The sequence below is a fragment of the Copadichromis virginalis genome, linkage group LG9 (assembly GCF_057382275.1).
Source record: "Copadichromis virginalis isolate Kocher_CV1m ecotype Utaka linkage group LG9, C_Virginalis_male_GT1.1, whole genome shotgun sequence".
Classification (NCBI taxonomy): Eukaryota; Metazoa; Chordata; class Actinopteri; order Cichliformes; family Cichlidae; genus Copadichromis; species Copadichromis virginalis.
Window position 1 is genome coordinate 7,002,939 of NC_140626.1, and position 19,034 is coordinate 7,021,972.

The following is a 19,034-nucleotide window of genomic DNA, read 5'->3' on the forward strand; positions in this document are numbered from 1 at the left end:
AAGTTGTACAAAAACGCTTTCTTTCGCCAAGACAGTGCGTTTGTCACTGTTACATGCATTTGAATGGGGAACTTGACCGAAACAAAGTATAGGTTTTCATTATGTGTATAACTTGAAAATCTTAGCTCAAACAGCTGCAAATCCTGTTTTCCCAGCACGGGGACCTTGAGTTCTATAAGATAAAGCCATAAACATGTTTGTCTGAGTCTTCTATCAAAAGTTACAGCTATTTATATGAAGTTGTACAAAAACGCTTTCTTTCGCCAAGACAGTGCGTTTGTCACTGTTACATGCATTTGAATGGGGAACTCGAGCGAAACAAAGTATAGGTTTTCATTATGTGTATAACTTGGAAATCTTAGCTCAAACAGCTGCAAAACCTGTTTTCCCAGCACCGGGACCTTGAGTTCTATAAGATAAAGCCATAAACATGTTTGTCTGAGTCTTCTATCAAAAGTTACAGCTATTTATATGAAGTTGTACAAAAACGCTTTCTTTCGCCAAGACAGTGCGTTTGTCACTGTTACATGCATTTGAATGGGGAACTCGACCGAAACAAAGTATAGGTTTTCATTATGTGTATAACTTGGAAATCTTAGCTCAAACAGCTGCAAATCCTGTTTTCCCAGCACGGGGACCTTGAGTTCTATAAGATAAAGCCATAAACATGTTTGTCTGAGTCTTCTATCAAAAGTTACAGCTATTTATATGAAGTTGTACAAAAACGCTTTCTTTCGCCAAGACAGTGCGTTTGTCACTGTTACATGCATTTGAATGGGGAACTCGAGCGAAACAAAGTATAGGTTTTCATTATGTGTATAACTTGGAAATCTTAGCTCAAACAGCTGCAAAACCTGTTTTCCCAGCACCGGGACCTTGAGTTCTATAAGATAAAGCCATAAACATGTTTGTCTGAGTCTTCTATCAAAAGTTACAGCTATTTATATGAAGTTGTACAAAAACGCTTTATTTCGCCAAGACAGTGCGTTTCTGACTATTACATGCATTTGAATGGGGAACTCGACCGAAACAAAGTATAGGTTTTCATTATGTGTATAACTTGGACATCTTAGCTCAAACAGCTGCAAATCCTGTTTTCCCAGCACGGGGACCTTGAGTTCTATAAGATAAAGCCATAAACATGTTTGTCTGAGTCTTCTATCAAAAGTTACAGCTATTTATATGAAGTTGTACAAAAACGCTTTCTTTCGCCAAGACAGTGCGTTTGTCACTGTTACATGCATTTGAATGGGGAACTCGAGCGAAACAAAGTATAGGTTTTCATTATGTGTATAACTTGGAAATCTTAGCTCAAACAGCTGCAAAACCTGTTTTCCCAGCACCGGGACCTTGAGTTCTATAAGATAAAGCCATAAACATGTTTGTCTGAGTCTTCTATCAAAAGTTACAGCTATTTATATGAAGTTGTACAAAAACGCTTTCTTTCGCCAAGACAGTGCGTTTGTCACTGTTACATGCATTTGAATGGGGAACTCGACCGAAACAAAGTATAGGTTTTCATTATGTGTATAACTTGAAAATCTTAGCTCAAACAGCTGCAAAGCCTGTTTTCCCAGCACGGGGACCTTGAGTTCTATAAGATAAAGCCATAAACATGTTTGTCTGAGTCTTCTATCAAAAGTTACAGCTATTTATATGAAGTTGTACAAAAACGCTTTATTTCGCCAAGACAGTGCGTTTCTGACTATTACATGCATTTGAATGGGGAACTCGACCGAAACAAAGTATAGGTTTTCATTATGTGTATAACTTGAAAATCTTAGCTCAAACAGCTGCAAAACCTGTTTTCCCAGCACGGGGACCTTGAGTTCTATAAGATAAAGCCATAAACATGTGTATCTGAGTCTTCTATCAAAAGTTACAGCTATTTATATGAAGTTGTACAAAAACGCTTTATTTCGCCAAGACAGTGCGTTTGTCACTGTTACATGCATTTGAATGGGGAACTCGACCGAAACAAAGTATAGGTTTTCATTATGTGTATAACTTGAAAATCTTAGCTCAAACAGCTGCAAATCCTGTTTTCCCAGCACGGGGACCTTGAGTTCTATAAGATAAAGCCATAAACATGTTTGTCTGAGTCTTCTATCAAAAGTTACAGCTATTTATATGAAGTTGTACAAAAACGCTTTCTTTCGCCAAGACAGTGCGTTTGTCACTGTTACATGCATTTGAATGGGGAACTTGACCGAAACAAAGTATAGGTTTTCATTATGTGTATAACTTGAAAATCTTAGCTCAAACAGCTGCAAAACCTGTTTTCCCAGCACGGGGACCTTGAGTTCTATAAGATAAAGCCATAAACATGTGTATCCGAGTCTTCTATCAAAAGTTACAGCTATTTATATGAAGTTGTACAAAAACGCTTTCTTTCGCCAAGACAGTGCGTTTGTCACTGTTACATGCATTTGAATGGGGAACTCGACCGAAACAAAGTATAGGTTTTCATTATGTGTATAACTTGACAACCTTAGCTCAAACAGCTGCAAATCCTGTTTTCCCAGCACAGGGACCTTGAGTTCTATAAGATAAAGCCATAAACATGTTTGTCTGAGTCTTCTATCAAAAGTTACAGCTATTTATATGAAGTTGTACAAAAATGCTTTCTTTCGCCAAGACAGTGCGTTTGTCACTGTTACATGCATTTGAATGGGGAACTTGACCGAAACAAAGTATAGGTTTTCATTATGTGTATAACTTGAAAATCTTAGCTCAAACAGCTGCAAAACCTGGTTTCCCAGCACGGGGACCTTGAGTTCTATAAGATAAAGCCATAAACATGTGTATCCGAGTCTTCTATCAAAAGTTACAGCTATTTATATGAAGTTGTACAAAAACGCTTTCTTTTGCCAAGACAGTGCGTTTGTCACTGTTACATGCATTTGAATGGGGAACTTGACCGAAACAAAGTATAGGTTTTCATTATGTGTATAACTTGAAAATCTTAGCTCAAACAGCTGCAAATCCTGTTTTCCCAGCACGGGGACCTTGAGTTCTATAAGATAAAGCCATAAACATGTTTGTCTGAGTCTTCTATCAAAAGTTACAGCTATTTATATGAAGTTGTACAAAAACGCTTTCTTTCGCCAAGACAGTGCGTTTGTCACTGTTACATGCATTTGAATGGGGAACTCGAGCGAAACAAAGTATAGGTTTTCATTATGTGTATAACTTGGAAATCTTAGCTCAAACAGCTGCAAAACCTGTTTTCCCAGCACCGGGACCTTGAGTTCTATAAGATAAAGCCATAAACATGTTTGTCTGAGTCTTCTATCAAAAGTTACAGCTATTTATATGAAGTTGTACAAAAACGCTTTCTTTCGCCAAGACAGTGCGTTTGTCACTGTTACATGCATTTGAATGGGGAACTCGACCGAAACAAAGTATAGGTTTTCATTATGTGTATAACTTGGACATCTTAGCTCAAACAGCTGCAAATCCTTTTTTCCCAGCACGGGGACCTTGAGTTCTATAAGATAAAGCCATAAACATGTTTGTCTGAGTCTTCTATCAAAAGTTACAGCTATTTATATGAAGTTGTACAAAAACGCTTTCTTTCGCCAAGACAGTGCGTTTGTCACTGTTACATGCATTTGAATGGGGAACTCGAGCGAAACAAAGTATAGGTTTTCATTATGTGTATAACTTGGAAATCTTAGCTCAAACAGCTGCAAAACCTGGTTTCCCAGCACGGGGATATTGAGTTCTATAAGATAAAGCCATAAACATGTTTGTCTGAGTCTTCTATCAAAAGTTACAGCTATTTATATGAAGTTGTACAAAAACGCTTTCTTTCGCCAAGACAGTGCGTTTGTCACTGTTACATGCATTTGAATGGGGAACTCGACCGAAACAAAGTATAGGTTTTCATTATGTGTATAACTTGGAAATCTTAGCTCAAACTGCTGCAAAACCTGTTTTCCCAGCACGGGGACCTTGAGTTCTATAAGATAAAGCCATAAACATGTGTATCCGAGTCTTCTATCAAAAGTTACAGCTATTTATATGAAGTTGTACAAAAACGCTTTCTTTCGCCAAGACAGTGCGTTTGTCACTGTTACATGCATTTGAATGGGGAACTCGACCGAAACAAAGTATAGGTTTTCATTATGTGTATAACTTGACAATCTTAGCTCAAACAGCTGCAAATCCTGTTTTCCCAGCACAGGGACCTTGAGTTCTATAAGATAAAGCCATAAACATGTGTATCCGAGTCTTCTATCAAAAGTTACAGCTATTTATATCAAGTTGTACAAAAACGCTTTCTTTCGCCAAGACAGTGCGTTTCTGACTATTACATGCATTTGAATGGGGAACTCGACCGAAACAAAGTATAGGTTTTCATTATGTGTATAACTTGACAATCTTAGCTCAAACAGCTGCAAATCCTGTTTTCCCAGCACAGGGACCTTGAGTTCTATAAGATAAAGCCATAAACATGTGTATCCGAGTCTTCTATCAAAAGTTACAGCTATTTATATGAAGTTGTACAAAAACGCTTTCTTTCGCCAAGACAGTGCGTTTGTCACTGTTACATGCATTTGAATGGGGAACTCGACCGAAACAAAGTATAGGTTTTCATTATGTGTTTAACTTGAAAATCTTAGCTCAAACAGCTGCAAATCCTGTTTTCCCAGCACGGGGACCTTGAGTTCTATAAGATAAAGCCATAAACATGTGTATCCGAGTCTTCTATCAAAAGTTACAGCTATTTATATCAAGTTGTACAAAAACGCTTAATTTCGCCAAGACAGAGTGTTTCTGACTATTACATGCATTTGAATGGGGAACTCGACCGAAACAAAGTATAGGTTTTCATTATGTGTATAACTTGAAAATCTTAGCTCAAACAGCTGCAAAACCTGGTTTCCCAGCACGGGGACCTTGAGTTCTATAAGATAAAGCCATAAACATGTGTATCCGAGTCTTCTATCAAAAGTTACAGCTATTTATATGAAGTTGTACAAAAACGCTTTATTTCGCCAAGACAGTGCGTTTGTCACTGTTACATGCATTTGAATGGGGAACTCGACCGAAACAAAGTATAGGTTTTCATTATGTGTATAACTTGAAAATCTTAGCTCAAACAGCTGCAAATCCTGTTTTCCCAGCACGGGGACCTTGAGTTCTATAAGATAAAGCCATAAACATGTTTGTCTGAGTCTTCTATCAAAAGTTACAGCTATTTATATGAAGTTGTACAAAAACGCTTTATTTCCCCAAGACAGTGCGTTTCTCACTGTTACATGCATTTGAATGGGGAACTCGACCGAAACAAAGTATAGGTTTTCATTATGTGTATAACTTGAAAATCTTAGCTCAAACAGCTGCAAAACCTGTTTTCCCAGCACGGGGACCTTGAGTTCTATAAGATAAAGCCATAAACATGTGTATCCGAGTCTTCTATCAAAAGTTACAGCTATTTATATGAAGTTGTACAAAAACGCTTTCTTTCGCCAAGACAGTGCGTTTCTCACTGTTACATGCATTTGAATGGGGACCTCGACCGAAACAAAGTATAGGTTTTCATTATGTGTATAACTTGGACATCTTAGCTCAAACAGCTGCAAATCCTGTTTTCCCAGCACGGGGACCTTGAGTTCTATAAGATAAAGCCATAAACATGTTTGTCTGAGTCTTCTATCAAAAGTTACAGCTATTTATATGAAGTTGTACAAAAACGCTTTCTTTCGCCAAGACAATGCGTTTGTCACTGTTACATGCATTTGAATTAGGAACTCGACCGAAACAAAGTATAGGTTTTCATTATGTGTATAACTTGGACATCTTAGCTCAAACAGCTGCAAATCCTGTTTTCCCAGCACGGGGACCTTGAGTTCTATAAGATAAAGCCATAAACATGTGTATCCGAGTCTTCTATCAAAAGTTACAGCTATTTATATGAAGTTGTACAAAAACGCTTTATTTCGCCAAGACAGTGCGTTTCTCACTGTTACATGCATTTGAATGGGGAACTCGACCGAAACAAAGTATAGGTTTTCATTATGTGTATAACTTGAAAATCTTAGCTCAAACAGCTGCAAAACCTGTTTTCCCAGCACGGGGACCTTGAGTTCTATAAGATAAAGCCATAAACATGTGTATCCGAGTCTTCTATCAAAAGTTACAGCTATTTATATGAAGTTGTACAAAAACGCTTTCTTTCCCCAAGACAGTGCGTTTCTCACTGTTACATGCATTTGAATGGGGAACTCGACCGAAACAAAGTATAGGTTTTCATTATGTGAATAATTTTAAAATCTTAGCTCAAACAGCTGCAAATCCTGTTTTCCCAGCACGGGGACCTTGAGTTCTATAAGATAAAGCCATAAACATGTTTGTCTGAGTCTTCTATCAAAAGTTACAGCTATTTATATGAAGTTGTACAAAAACGCTTTATTTCCCCAAGACAGTGCGTTTCTCACTGTTACATGCATTTGAATGGGGAACTCGACCGAAACAAAGTATAGGTTTTCATTATGTGTATAACTTGAAAATCTTAGCTCAAACAGCTGCAAAACCTGTTTTCCCAGCACGGGGACCTTGAGTTCTATAAGATAAAGCCATAAACATGTGTATCCGAGTCTTCTATCAAAAGTTACAGCTATTTATATGAAGTTGTACAAAAACGCTTTCTTTCGCCAAGACAGTGCGTTTCTCACTGTTACATGCATTTGAATGGGGACCTCGACCGAAACAAAGTATAGGTTTTCATTATGTGTATAACTTGGACATCTTAGCTCAAACAGCTGCAAATCCTGTTTTCCCAGCACGGGGACCTTGAGTTCTATAAGATAAAGCCATAAACATGTTTGTCTGAGTCTTCTATCAAAAGTTACAGCTATTTATATGAAGTTGTACAAAAACGCTTTCTTTCGCCAAGACAATGCGTTTGTCACTGTTACATGCATTTGAATTAGGAACTCGACCGAAACAAAGTATAGGTTTTCATTATGTGTATAACTTGGACATCTTAGCTCAAACAGCTGCAAATCCTGTTTTCCCAGCACGGGGACCTTGAGTTCTATAAGATAAAGCCATAAACATGTGTATCCGAGTCTTCTATCAAAAGTTACAGCTATTTATATGAAGTTGTACAAAAACGCTTTATTTCGCCAAGACAGTGCGTTTCTCACTGTTACATGCATTTGAATGGGGAACTCGACCGAAACAAAGTATAGGTTTTCATTATGTGTATAACTTGAAAATCTTAGCTCAAACAGCTGCAAAACCTGTTTTCCCAGCACGGGGACCTTGAGTTCTATAAGATAAAGCCATAAACATGTGTATCCGAGTCTTCTATCAAAAGTTACAGCTATTCATATGAAGTTGTACAAAAACGCTTTCTTTTGCCAAGACAGTGCGTTTCTCACTGTTACATGCATTTGAATGGGGAACTCGACCGAAACAAAGTATAGGTTTTCATTATGTGTATAACTTGGACATCTTAGCTCAAACAGCTGCAAATCCTGTTTTCCCAGCACGGGGACCTTGAGTTCTATAAGATAAAGCCATAAACATGTGTATCCGAGTCTTCTATCAAAAGTTACAGCGATTTATATGAAGTTGTACAAAAACGCTTTCTTTCGCCAAGACAGTGCGTTTGTCACTGTTACATGCATTTGAATGGGGAACTCGACCGAAACAAAGTATAGGTTTTCATTATGTGTATAACTTGGACATCTTAGCTCAAACAGCTGCAAATCCTGTTTTCCCAGCACGGGGACCTTGAGTTCTATAAGATAAAGCCATAAACATGTTTGTCTGAGTCTTCTATCAAAAGTTACAGCTATTTATATGAAGTTGTACAAAAACGCTTTATTTCCCCAAGACAGTGCGTTTCTCACTGTTACATGCATTTGAATGGGGAACTCGACCGAAACAAAGTATAGGTTTTCATTATGTGAATAATTTTAAAATCTTAGCTCAAACAGCTGCAAATCCTGTTTTCCCAGCACGGGGACCTTGAGTTCTATAAGATAAAGCCATAAACATGTTTGTCTGAGTCTTCTATCAAAAGTTACAGCTATTTATATGAAGTTGTACAAAAACGCTTTATTTCCCCAAGACAGTGCGTTTCTCACTGTTACATGCATTTGAATGGGGAACTCGACCGAAACAAAGTATAGGTTTTCATTATGTGTATAACTTGAAAATCTTAGCTCAAACAGCTGCAAAACCTGTTTTCCCAGCACGGGGACCTTGAGTTCTATAAGATAAAGCCATAAACATGTGTATCCGAGTCTTCTATCAAAAGTTACAGCTATTTATATGAAGTTGTACAAAAACGCTTTATTTCGCCAAGACAGTGCGTTTCTCACTGTTACATGCATTTGAATGGGGAACTCGACCGAAACAAAGTATAGGTTTTCATTATGTGTATAACTTGAAAATCTTAGCTCAAACAGCTGCAAAACCTGTTTTCCCAGCACGGGGACCTTGAGTTCTATAAGATAAAGCCATAAACATGTGTATCCGAGTCTTCTATCAAAAGTTACAGCTATTCATATGAAGTTGTACAAAAACGCTTTCTTTTGCCAAGACAGTGCGTTTCTCACTGTTACATGCATTTGAATGGGGAACTCGACCGAAACAAAGTATAGGTTTTCATTATGTGTATAACTTGGACATCTTAGCTCAAACAGCTGCAAATCCTGTTTTCCCAGCACGGGGACCTTGAGTTCTATAAGATAAAGCCATAAACATGTGTATCCGAGTCTTCTATCAAAAGTTACAGCGATTTATATGAAGTTGTACAAAAACGCTTTCTTTCGCCAAGACAGTGCGTTTGTCACTGTTACATGCATTTGAATGGGGAACTCGACCGAAACAAAGTATAGGTTTTCATTATGTGTATAACTTGGACATCTTAGCTCAAACAGCTGCAAATCCTGTTTTCCCAGCACGGGGACCTTGAGTTCTATAAGATAAAGCCATAAACATGTTTGTCTGAGTCTTCTATCAAAAGTTACAGCTATTTATATGAAGTTGTACAAAAACGCTTTATTTCCCCAAGACAGTGCGTTTCTCACTGTTACATGCATTTGAATGGGGAACTCGACCGAAACAAAGTATAGGTTTTCATTATGTGAATAATTTTAAAATCTTAGCTCAAACAGCTGCAAATCCTGTTTTCCCAGCACGGGGACCTTGAGTTCTATAAGATAAAGCCATAAACATGTTTGTCTGAGTCTTCTATCAAAAGTTACAGCTATTTATATGAAGTTGTACAAAAACGCTTTATTTCCCCAAGACAGTGCGTTTCTCACTGTTACATGCATTTGAATGGGGAACTCGACCGAAACAAAGTATAGGTTTTCATTATGTGTATAACTTGAAAATCTTAGCTCAAACAGCTGCAAAACCTGTTTTCCCAGCACGGGGACCTTGAGTTCTATAAGATAAAGCCATAAACATGTGTATCCGAGTCTTCTATCAAAAGTTACAGCTATTTATATGAAGTTGTACAAAAACGCTTTCTTTCGCCAAGACAGTGCGTTTCTCACTGTTACATGCATTTGAATGGGGACCTCGACCGAAACAAAGTATAGGTTTTCATTATGTGTATAACTTGGACATCTTAGCTCAAACAGCTGCAAATCCTGTTTTCCCAGCACGGGGACCTTGAGTTCTATAAGATAAAGCCATAAACATGTTTGTCTGAGTCTACTATCAAAAGTTACAGCTATTTATATGAAGTTGTACAAAAACGCTTTCTTTCGCCAAGACAATGCGTTTGTCACTGTTACATGCATTTGAATTAGGAACTCGACCGAAACAAAGTATAGGTTTTCATTATGTGTATAACTTGGACATCTTAGCTCAAACAGCTGCAAATCCTGTTTTCCCAGCACGGGGACCTTGAGTTCTATAAGATAAAGCCATAAACATGTGTATCCGAGTCTTCTATCAAAAGTTACAGCTATTTATATGAAGTTGTACAAAAACGCTTTATTTCGCCAAGACAGTGCGTTTCTCACTGTTACATGCATTTGAATGGGGAACTCGACCGAAACAAAGTATAGGTTTTCATTATGTGTATAACTTGAAAATCTTAGCTCAAACAGCTGCAAAACCTGTTTTCCCAGCACGGGGACCTTGAGTTCTATAAGATAAAGCCATAAACATGTGTATCCGAGTCTTCTATCAAAAGTTACAGCTATTCATATGAAGTTGTACAAAAACGCTTTCTTTTGCCAAGACAGTGCGTTTCTCACTGTTACATGCATTTGAATGGGGAACTCGACCGAAACAAAGTATAGGTTTTCATTATGTGTATAACTTGGACATCTTAGCTCAAACAGCTGCAAATCCTGTTTTCCCAGCACGGGGACCTTGAGTTCTATAAGATAAAGCCATAAACATGTGTATCCGAGTCTTCTATCAAAAGTTACAGCGATTTATATGAAGTTGTACAAAAACGCTTTATTTCCCCAAGACAGTGCGTTTCTCACTGTTACATGCATTTGAATGGGGAACTCGACCGAAACAAAGTATAGGTTTTCATTATGTGAATAATTTTAAAATCTTAGCTCAAACAGCTGCAAAGCCTGTTTTCCCAGCACGGGGACCTTGAGTTCTATAAGATAAAGCCATAAACATGTTTGTCTGAGTCTTCTATCAAAAGTTACAGCTATTTATATGAAGTTGTACAAAAACGCTTTATTTCCCCAAGACAGTGCGTTTCTCACTGTTACATGCATTTGAATGGGGAACTCGACCGAAACAAAGTATAGGTTTTCATTATGTGTATAACTTGAAAATCTTAGCTCAAACAGCTGCAAAACCTGTTTTCCCAGCACGGGGACCTTGAGTTCTATAAGATAAAGCCATAAACATGTGTATCCGAGTCTTCTATCAAAAGTTACAGCTATTTATATGAAGTTGTACAAAAACGCTTTCTTTCGCCAAGACAGTGCGTTTCTCACTGTTACATGCATTTGAATGGGGACCTCGACCGAAACAAAGTATAGGTTTTCATTATGTGTATAACTTGGACATCTTAGCTCAAACAGCTGCAAATCCTGTTTTCCCAGCACGGGGACCTTGAGTTCTATAAGATAAAGCCATAAACATGTTTGTCTGAGTCTTCTATCAAAAGTTACAGCTATTTATATGAAGTTGTACAAAAACGCTTTCTTTCGCCAAGACAATGCGTTTGTCACTGTTACATGCATTTGAATTAGGAACTCGACCGAAACAAAGTATAGGTTTTCATTATGTGTATAACTTGGACATCTTAGCTCAAACAGCTGCAAATCCTGTTTTCCCAGCACTGGGACCTTGAGTTCTATAAGATAAAGCCATAAACATGTGTATCCGAGTCTTCTATCAAAAGTTACAGCTATTTATATGAAGTTGTACAAAAACGCTTTATTTCGCCAAGACAGTGCGTTTCTCACTGTTACATGCATTTGAATGGGGAACTCGACCGAAACAAAGTATAGGTTTTCATTATGTGTATAACTTGAAAATCTTAGCTCAAACAGCTGCAAAACCTGTTTTCCCAGCACGGGGACCTTGAGTTCTATAAGATAAAGCCATAAACATGTGTATCCGAGTCTTCTATCAAAAGTTACAGCTATTCATATGAAGTTGTACAAAAACGCTTTCTTTTGCCAAGACAGTGCGTTTCTCACTGTTACATGCATTTGAATGGGGAACTCGACCGAAACAAAGTATAGGTTTTCATTATGTGTATAACTTGGACATCTTAGCTCAAACAGCTGCAAATCCTGTTTTCCCAGCACGGGGACCTTGAGTTCTATAAGATAAAGCCATAAACATGTTTGTCTGAGTCTTCTATCAAAAGTTACAGCTATTTATATGAAGTTGTACAAAAACGCTTTCTTTCGCCAAGACAGTGCGTTTCTCACTGTTACATGCATTTGAATGGGGAACTCGACCGAAACAAAGTATAGGTTTTCATTATGTGTATAACTTGGACATCTTAGCTCACACAGCTGCAAAGCCTGTTTTCCCAGCACGGGGACCTTGAGTTCTATAAGATAAAGCCATAAACATGTGTATCCGAGTCTTCTATCAAAAGTTACAGCGATTTATATGAAGTTGTACAAAAACGCTTTATTTCGCCAAGACAATGCGTTTCTCACTGTTACATGCATTTGAATGGGAAACTCGCCTGAAACAATGTATAGGTTTTCATTATGTGAATAATTTTAAAATCTTAGCTCAAACGGCTGCAAAACCTGTTTGCCCAGCACGGGGATATTGAGTTCTATAAGATAAAGCCATAAACATGTTGGTCTGAGTCTTCCATCAAAAGTTACAGCGATTTATATGAAGTTGTTCAAAAACGCTTTATTTCGCCAAGACAATGCGTTTCTCACTGTTACATGCATTTGAATGGGAAACTCGCCTGAAACAAAGTATAGGTTTTCATTATGTGAATAATTTTAAAATCTTAGCTCAAACGGCTGCAAAACCTGTTTGCCCAGCACGGGGATATTGAGTTCTATAAGATAAAGTCATGAATAGTATATCTGAATCTTCCATCAAAAGTTACAGCGATTTATATGAAGTTGTTCAAAAACGCTTTATTTCGCCAAGACAATGCGTTTCTCACTGTTACATGCATTTGAATGGGAAACTCGCCTGAAACAAAGTATAGGTTTTCATTATGTGAATAATTTTAAAATCTTAGCTCAAATGGCTGCAAAACCTGTTTGCCCAGCACGGGGATATTGAGTTCTATAAGATAAAGTCATGAATACGTATATCTGAATCTTCCATCAAAAGTTACAGCGATTTATATGAAGTTGTTCAAAAACGCTTTATTTCGCCAAGACAATGCGTTTCTCACTGTTACATGCATTTGAATGGGAAACTCGCCTGAAACAAAGTATAGGTTTTCATTATGTGAATAATTTTAAAATCTTAGCTCAAACGGCTGCAAAACCTGTTTGCCCAGCACGGGGATATTGAGTTCTATAAGATAAAGTCATGAATACGTATATCTGAATCTTCCAATATAAGTTACAGCGATTTATATGAAGTTGTTCAAAAACGCTTTATTTCGCCAAGACAATGCGTTTCTCACTGTTACATGCATTTGAATGGGAAACTCGCCTGAGACAAAGTATAGGTTTTCATTATGTGAATAATTTTAAAATCTTAGCTCAAACGGCTGCAAAACCTGTTTGCCCAGCAGGGGGATATTGAGTTCTATAAGATAAAGTCATGAATACGTATATCTAAATAATCCATCAAAAGTTACAGCGATTTATATGAAGTTGTTCAAAAACGCTTTATTTCGCCAAGACAATGCGTTTCTCACTGTTACATGCATTTGAATGGGAAACTCGCCTGAAACAAAGTATAGGTTTTCATTATGTGAATAATTTTAAAATCTTAGCTCAAATGGCTGCAAAACCTGTTTGCCCAGCACGGGGATATTGAGTTCTATAAGATAAAGTCATGAATACGTATATCTGAATCTTCCATCAAAAGTTACAGCGATTTATATGAAGTTGTTCAAAAACGCTTTATTTCGCCAAGACAATGCGTTTCTCACTGTTACATGCATTTGAATGGGAAACTCGCCTGAAACAAAGTATAGGTTTTCATTATGTGAATAATTTTAAAATCTTAGCTCAAACGGCTGCAAAACCTGTTTGCCCAGCACGGGGATATTGAGTTCTATAAGATAAAGCCATAAACATGTTGGTCTGAGTCTTCCATCAAAAGTTACAGCGATTTATATGAAGTTGTTCAAAAACGCTTTATTTCGCCAAGACAATGCGTTTCTCACTGTTACATGCATTTGAATGGGAAACTCGCCTGAAACAAAGTATAGGTTTTCATTATGTGAATAATTTTAAAATCTTAGCTCAAACGGCTGCAAAACCTGTTTTCCCAGCACGGGGACCTTGAGTTCTATAAGATAAAGCCATAAACATGTTTGTCTGAGTCTTCTATCAAAAGTTACAGCTATTTATATGAAGTTGTACAAAAACGCTTTCTTTCGCCAAGACAGTGCGTTTCTCACTGTTACATGCATTTGAATGGGGAACTCGACCGAAACAAAGTATAGGTTTTCATTATGTGTATAACTTGAAAATCTTAGCTCAAATAGCTGCAAAACCTGTTTTCCCAGCACGGGGACCTTGAGTTCTATAAGATAAAGCCATAAACATGTTTGTCTGAGTCTTCTATCAAAAGTTACAGCTATTTATATGAAGTTGTACAAAAATGCTTTCTTTCGCCAAGACAGTGCGTTTCTCACTGTTACATGCATTTGAATGGGGAACTCGACCGAAACAAAGTATAGGTTTTCATTATGTGTATAACTTGAAAATCTTAGCTCAAATAGCTGCAAAACCTGTTTTCCCAGCACGGGGACCTTGAGTTCTATAAGATAAAGCCATAAACATGTTTGTCTGAGTCTTCTATCAAAAGTTACAGCTATTTATATGAAGTTGTACAAAAACGCTTTCTTTCGCCAAGACAGTGCGTTTCTCACTGTTACATGCATTTGAATGGGGAACTCGACCGAAACAAAGTATAGGTTTTCATTATGTGTATAACTTGGACATCTTAGCTCAAACAGCTGCAAATCCTGTTTTCCCAGCACGGGGACCTTGAGTTCTATAAGATAAAGCCATAAACATGTGTATCCGAGTCTTCTATCAAAAGTTACAGCGATTTATATGAAGTTGTACAAAAACGCTTTATTTCGCCAAGACAGTGCGTTTGTCACTGTTACATGCATTTGAATGGGGAACTTGACCGAAACAAAGTATAGGTTTTCATTATGTGTATAACTTGAAAATCTTAGCTCAAACAGCTGCAAATCCTGTTTTCCCAGCACGGGGACCTTGAGTTCTATAAGATAAAGCCATAAACATGTTTGTCTGAGTCTTCTATCAAAAGTTACAGCTATTTATATGAAGTTGTACAAAAACGCTTTCTTTCGCCAAGACAGTGCGTTTGTCACTGTTACATGCATTTGAATTAGGAACTCGACCGAAACAAAGTATAGGTTTTCATTATGTGTATAACTTGGACATCTTAGCTCAAACAGCTGCAAATCCTGTTTTCCCAGCACGGGGACCTTGAGTTCTATAAGATAAAGCCATAAACATGTGTATCCGAGTCTTCTATCAAAAGTTACAGCTATTCATATGAAGTTGTACAAAAACGCTTTATTTCCCCAAGACAGTGCGTTTCTCACTGTTACATGCATTTGAATGGGGAACTCGACCGAAACAAAGTATAGGTTTTCATTATGTGTATAACTTGGACATCTTAGCTCAAACAGCTGCAAATCCTGTTTTCCCAGCACGGGGACCTTGAGTTCTATAAGATAAAGCCATAAACATGTGTATCCGAGTCTTCTATCAAAAGTTACAGCGATTTATATGAAGTTGTACAAAAACGCTTTCTTTCGCCAAGACAGTGCGTTTGTCACTGTTACATGCATTTGAATGGGGAACTCGCCTGAAACAAAGTATAGGTTTTCATTATGTGTATAACTTGAAAATCTTAGCTCCAACAGCTGCAAAACCTGTTTTCCCAGCACGGGGACCTTGAGTTCTATAAGATAAATCCATAAACATGTTTGTCTGAGTCTTCTATCAAAAGTTACAGCTATTTATATGAAGTTGTACAAAAACGCTTTCTTTCCCCAAGACAGTGCGTTTCTCACTGTTACATGCATTTGAATGGGGAACTCGACCGAAACAAAGTATAGGTTTTCATTATGTGTATAACTTGGACATCTTAGCTCAAACAGCTGCAAATCCTGTTTTCCCAGCACGGGGACCTTGAGTTCTATAAGATAAAGCCATAAACATGTTTGTCTGAGTCTTCTATCAAAAGTTACAGCTATTTATATGAAGTTGTACAAAAACGCTTTCTTTCGCCAAGACAGTGCGTTTCTCACTGTTACATGCATTTGAATGGGGAACTCGACCGAAACAAAGTATAGTTTTTCATTATGTGTATAACTTGAAAATCTTAGCTCAAACAGCTGCAAATCCTTTTTTCCCAGCACGGGGACCTTGAGTTCTATAAGATAAAGCCATAAACATGTGTATCCGAGTCTTCCATCAAAAGTTACAGCTATTTATATGAAGTTGTACAAAAACGCTTTCTTTCGCCAAGACAGTGCGTTTCTCACTGTTACATGCATTTGAATGGGGAACTCGACCGAAACAAAGTATAGGTTTTCATTATGTGTATAACTTGGAAATCTTAGCTCACACAGCTGCAAAATCTGTTTTCCCAGCACGGGGATATTGAATTCTATAAGATAAAACCATAAATACATAAATCTGAGCCTTCTATCAAAAGTTACAGCTGTCTTCATGAAGCTGTACAAAAACACTTTATTTCGCCGAGACAGTGCGTTTCTGACTATTACATGCATTTGAATGCAGTTCTCGCACGAAACAAAGTATAGGTTTTCATTATGTGAATAACTCGAAAATCTTAGCTCAAACCTGTTTGCTCAACACGGGGATACTGAATATTATAAGATAAAGCCATAACTACGTAAATCTGAATCTTCTATCAAAAGTTATAGCTAACTTCATGAAGTTGTACAAAAAGGCTTTATTTTGCAAAGATAGTGCGTTTCTGACTATTACATGCGAGACATGTGTCTCTTTCCTGTGTTTAAGACACTTTACAGGTCCCTCCCCTAATGAAGAGTAGTGAGCAGCTGATTGGACCATGGAACAGGTGACCACGTTCAAAAAGCCGCTCTGACAGCTCCAGAGGGGAGAGAGGGAGAGAGTGTGTGCAACGAGCGAGTAGCCTGACAGCCGTCGCGGTCCTGACCATGGTTTTCCCAGCCTGTGCTTATCTTGTGTATTTGTGTGAGGGTGAATTGTAAAAGCCGCTCCTAGTGCATTAGCTGAGAGCTTAGGCACTCGTGGGCTGAAGCGGAAGGGGTGAGCTGCCTTTTCTTTTGGAATCGTTTTCTCCTGTTTTCTTGGTCAGGGAGCGAGGGATAGCTCTGTCATTTGTTTGTTCTTTTTCTTTCCTAGGGTTTAGTTAGTCTTTTCTGGTGGGTCTTAGTTGGGTTTGTTTATTATTTTGGCCTGGGCTCACCCTGGAGCTATGCTTCTTGTCCTTAAATAAAATCACCTTTTTTTACTCACAACTGGTTTGGATGTTTGGCTTGGGAACCAGGGCGGGGATTTGTATCTCTCTCCTCCAACCTTATGTGCGTCCCTACACGCCTAGATTAGGGGCGTAACATAAATGGAGTTCTCACACGAAACAAAGTATAGCTTTTTATTTTGTGAATAACTTAAAAATCTTAGCTCACATAGCTTTAAAACTGTTTGCTCAACACGGGGATATTGAATTCGATAAGATAAAGCCATAAATACGCATATCTGAGTCTCCTATCAAAAGTTAGAGCTGTCTTCATGAAGTTGTAAACGCTTTATTTCGCCAAGACAGTGCGTTTCTGACTATTACATGCATTTGAATGGAGTTGTCGCACGAAACAAAGTATAGGTATTCATTTTGTGAATAACTTGAAAATCTTAGATCAAACAGCTGCAAAACCTGTTTGCTCAACACGGGGATATCGAACTTTATAAGATAAAGCCATAAATATGTTTATATGCGTCTTCTATCAAAAGTTACAGCTGTCTTGAATGAAAGCATTATAGCAGCTTACCTCGATCATGTGGTAGAACAGACACATGGGCCACCTACGTGTCCTTCTACGGCAGGAGTAGTTGCCACAAACCTGCAAAACAAAAAGAAATGATCAGGTGACATGAACAGATTTATACAGCCATAAGCAAGAGATTCTTCCTGCCTGTGGGCGTCAAACTGAACCCCCCTCCTTACTGTAACTATCAAAACTATCATAGTCTAAAACTATCATCTCATATCAAAACTATTATAATCACATTATCTGACTTTATCAGTTATAACAATGAGAAACGGTAAACAATTTGGCAAATAAATTACTTATAATTGTGCTTACCTGGTCCAAATGATCCACAGTCCCTTTGCATTTGTTATAATCCAGGATGATGTGGGGCTTTCTCTTCCCAGAGTCCTGGACTTGTAGCTCACGGTGCCTGGTGCTCAATAAGACAACCTTTTTTCTTTGCTTGGGGATGTAGGAAACCACAGCCTTGCCCCCCCTGTAGCGACCTGGACGGGAGAGACGATCATCGAATCTTACTGCCCGATTAATTTGCTCAAATCTTTTTTTTTTTTTTTTGACATGGTAGCATGAAACAGAAGAGCCCTGTCTCCCCATTTCACAGGCTTGTTGTCGTTTCATGTTGAGACCTGTACAGGCCAGCCAGCATCACAAGCCCCATGTAAGCCTGCAACTCCTCATCTATGTCCTTCCAGTCTTTTACTGACCTGTTGCCCCTGCAGGTTGGTGAAATGCAGGATTAGCTGCATAATGTCCTCTGCAAAAAAAAGATGGAAAGTGCTCACAGGGCTGCTGATCCTATACGAATTGCATAATGGGTTGGTCCTGGGGTTAAAATGGGGGGAGGAAAAAATGGCAGGACCTCTTGTGTGGGTTGCCACATGATTTCTCCATTTTTAGATCTCCACTGGCCATCCTCCAGTCTTGTCTCTTCCTCCTGCTCTTCTTCCTCCTTCTCCTTCTCCTCCTCCGCACATGAGCTGCAAAGCTCCTCGGTGCCTGGCAAAAATTCTTCTTCGCTGTCGGAAGTATCTCCACTGCTTGTGGAGAGTGCAAAACTGCAGCAACAGCCTCCTCTAAACTGAGTGCACGCTTCATTGTGTCTGTGCAGAAATGACCACTCAGACCAGGCTGCAAAGTATTCTCATAGACTTCAAAGGTGCACCTGAATAAACATGCTATACCATACATCCAATAAGAGAGAGGAGGCACACTCTTGATCAAGAAAAAACATAAGCACACGCCTTTGATCTCTCCCCCCCCCCCCCTCTCTCTTTCTCTCTCTCTCTCTCTCTCTCACACACACACACACACACACACACATGCACATACATACATACACAATACCATTTTATGG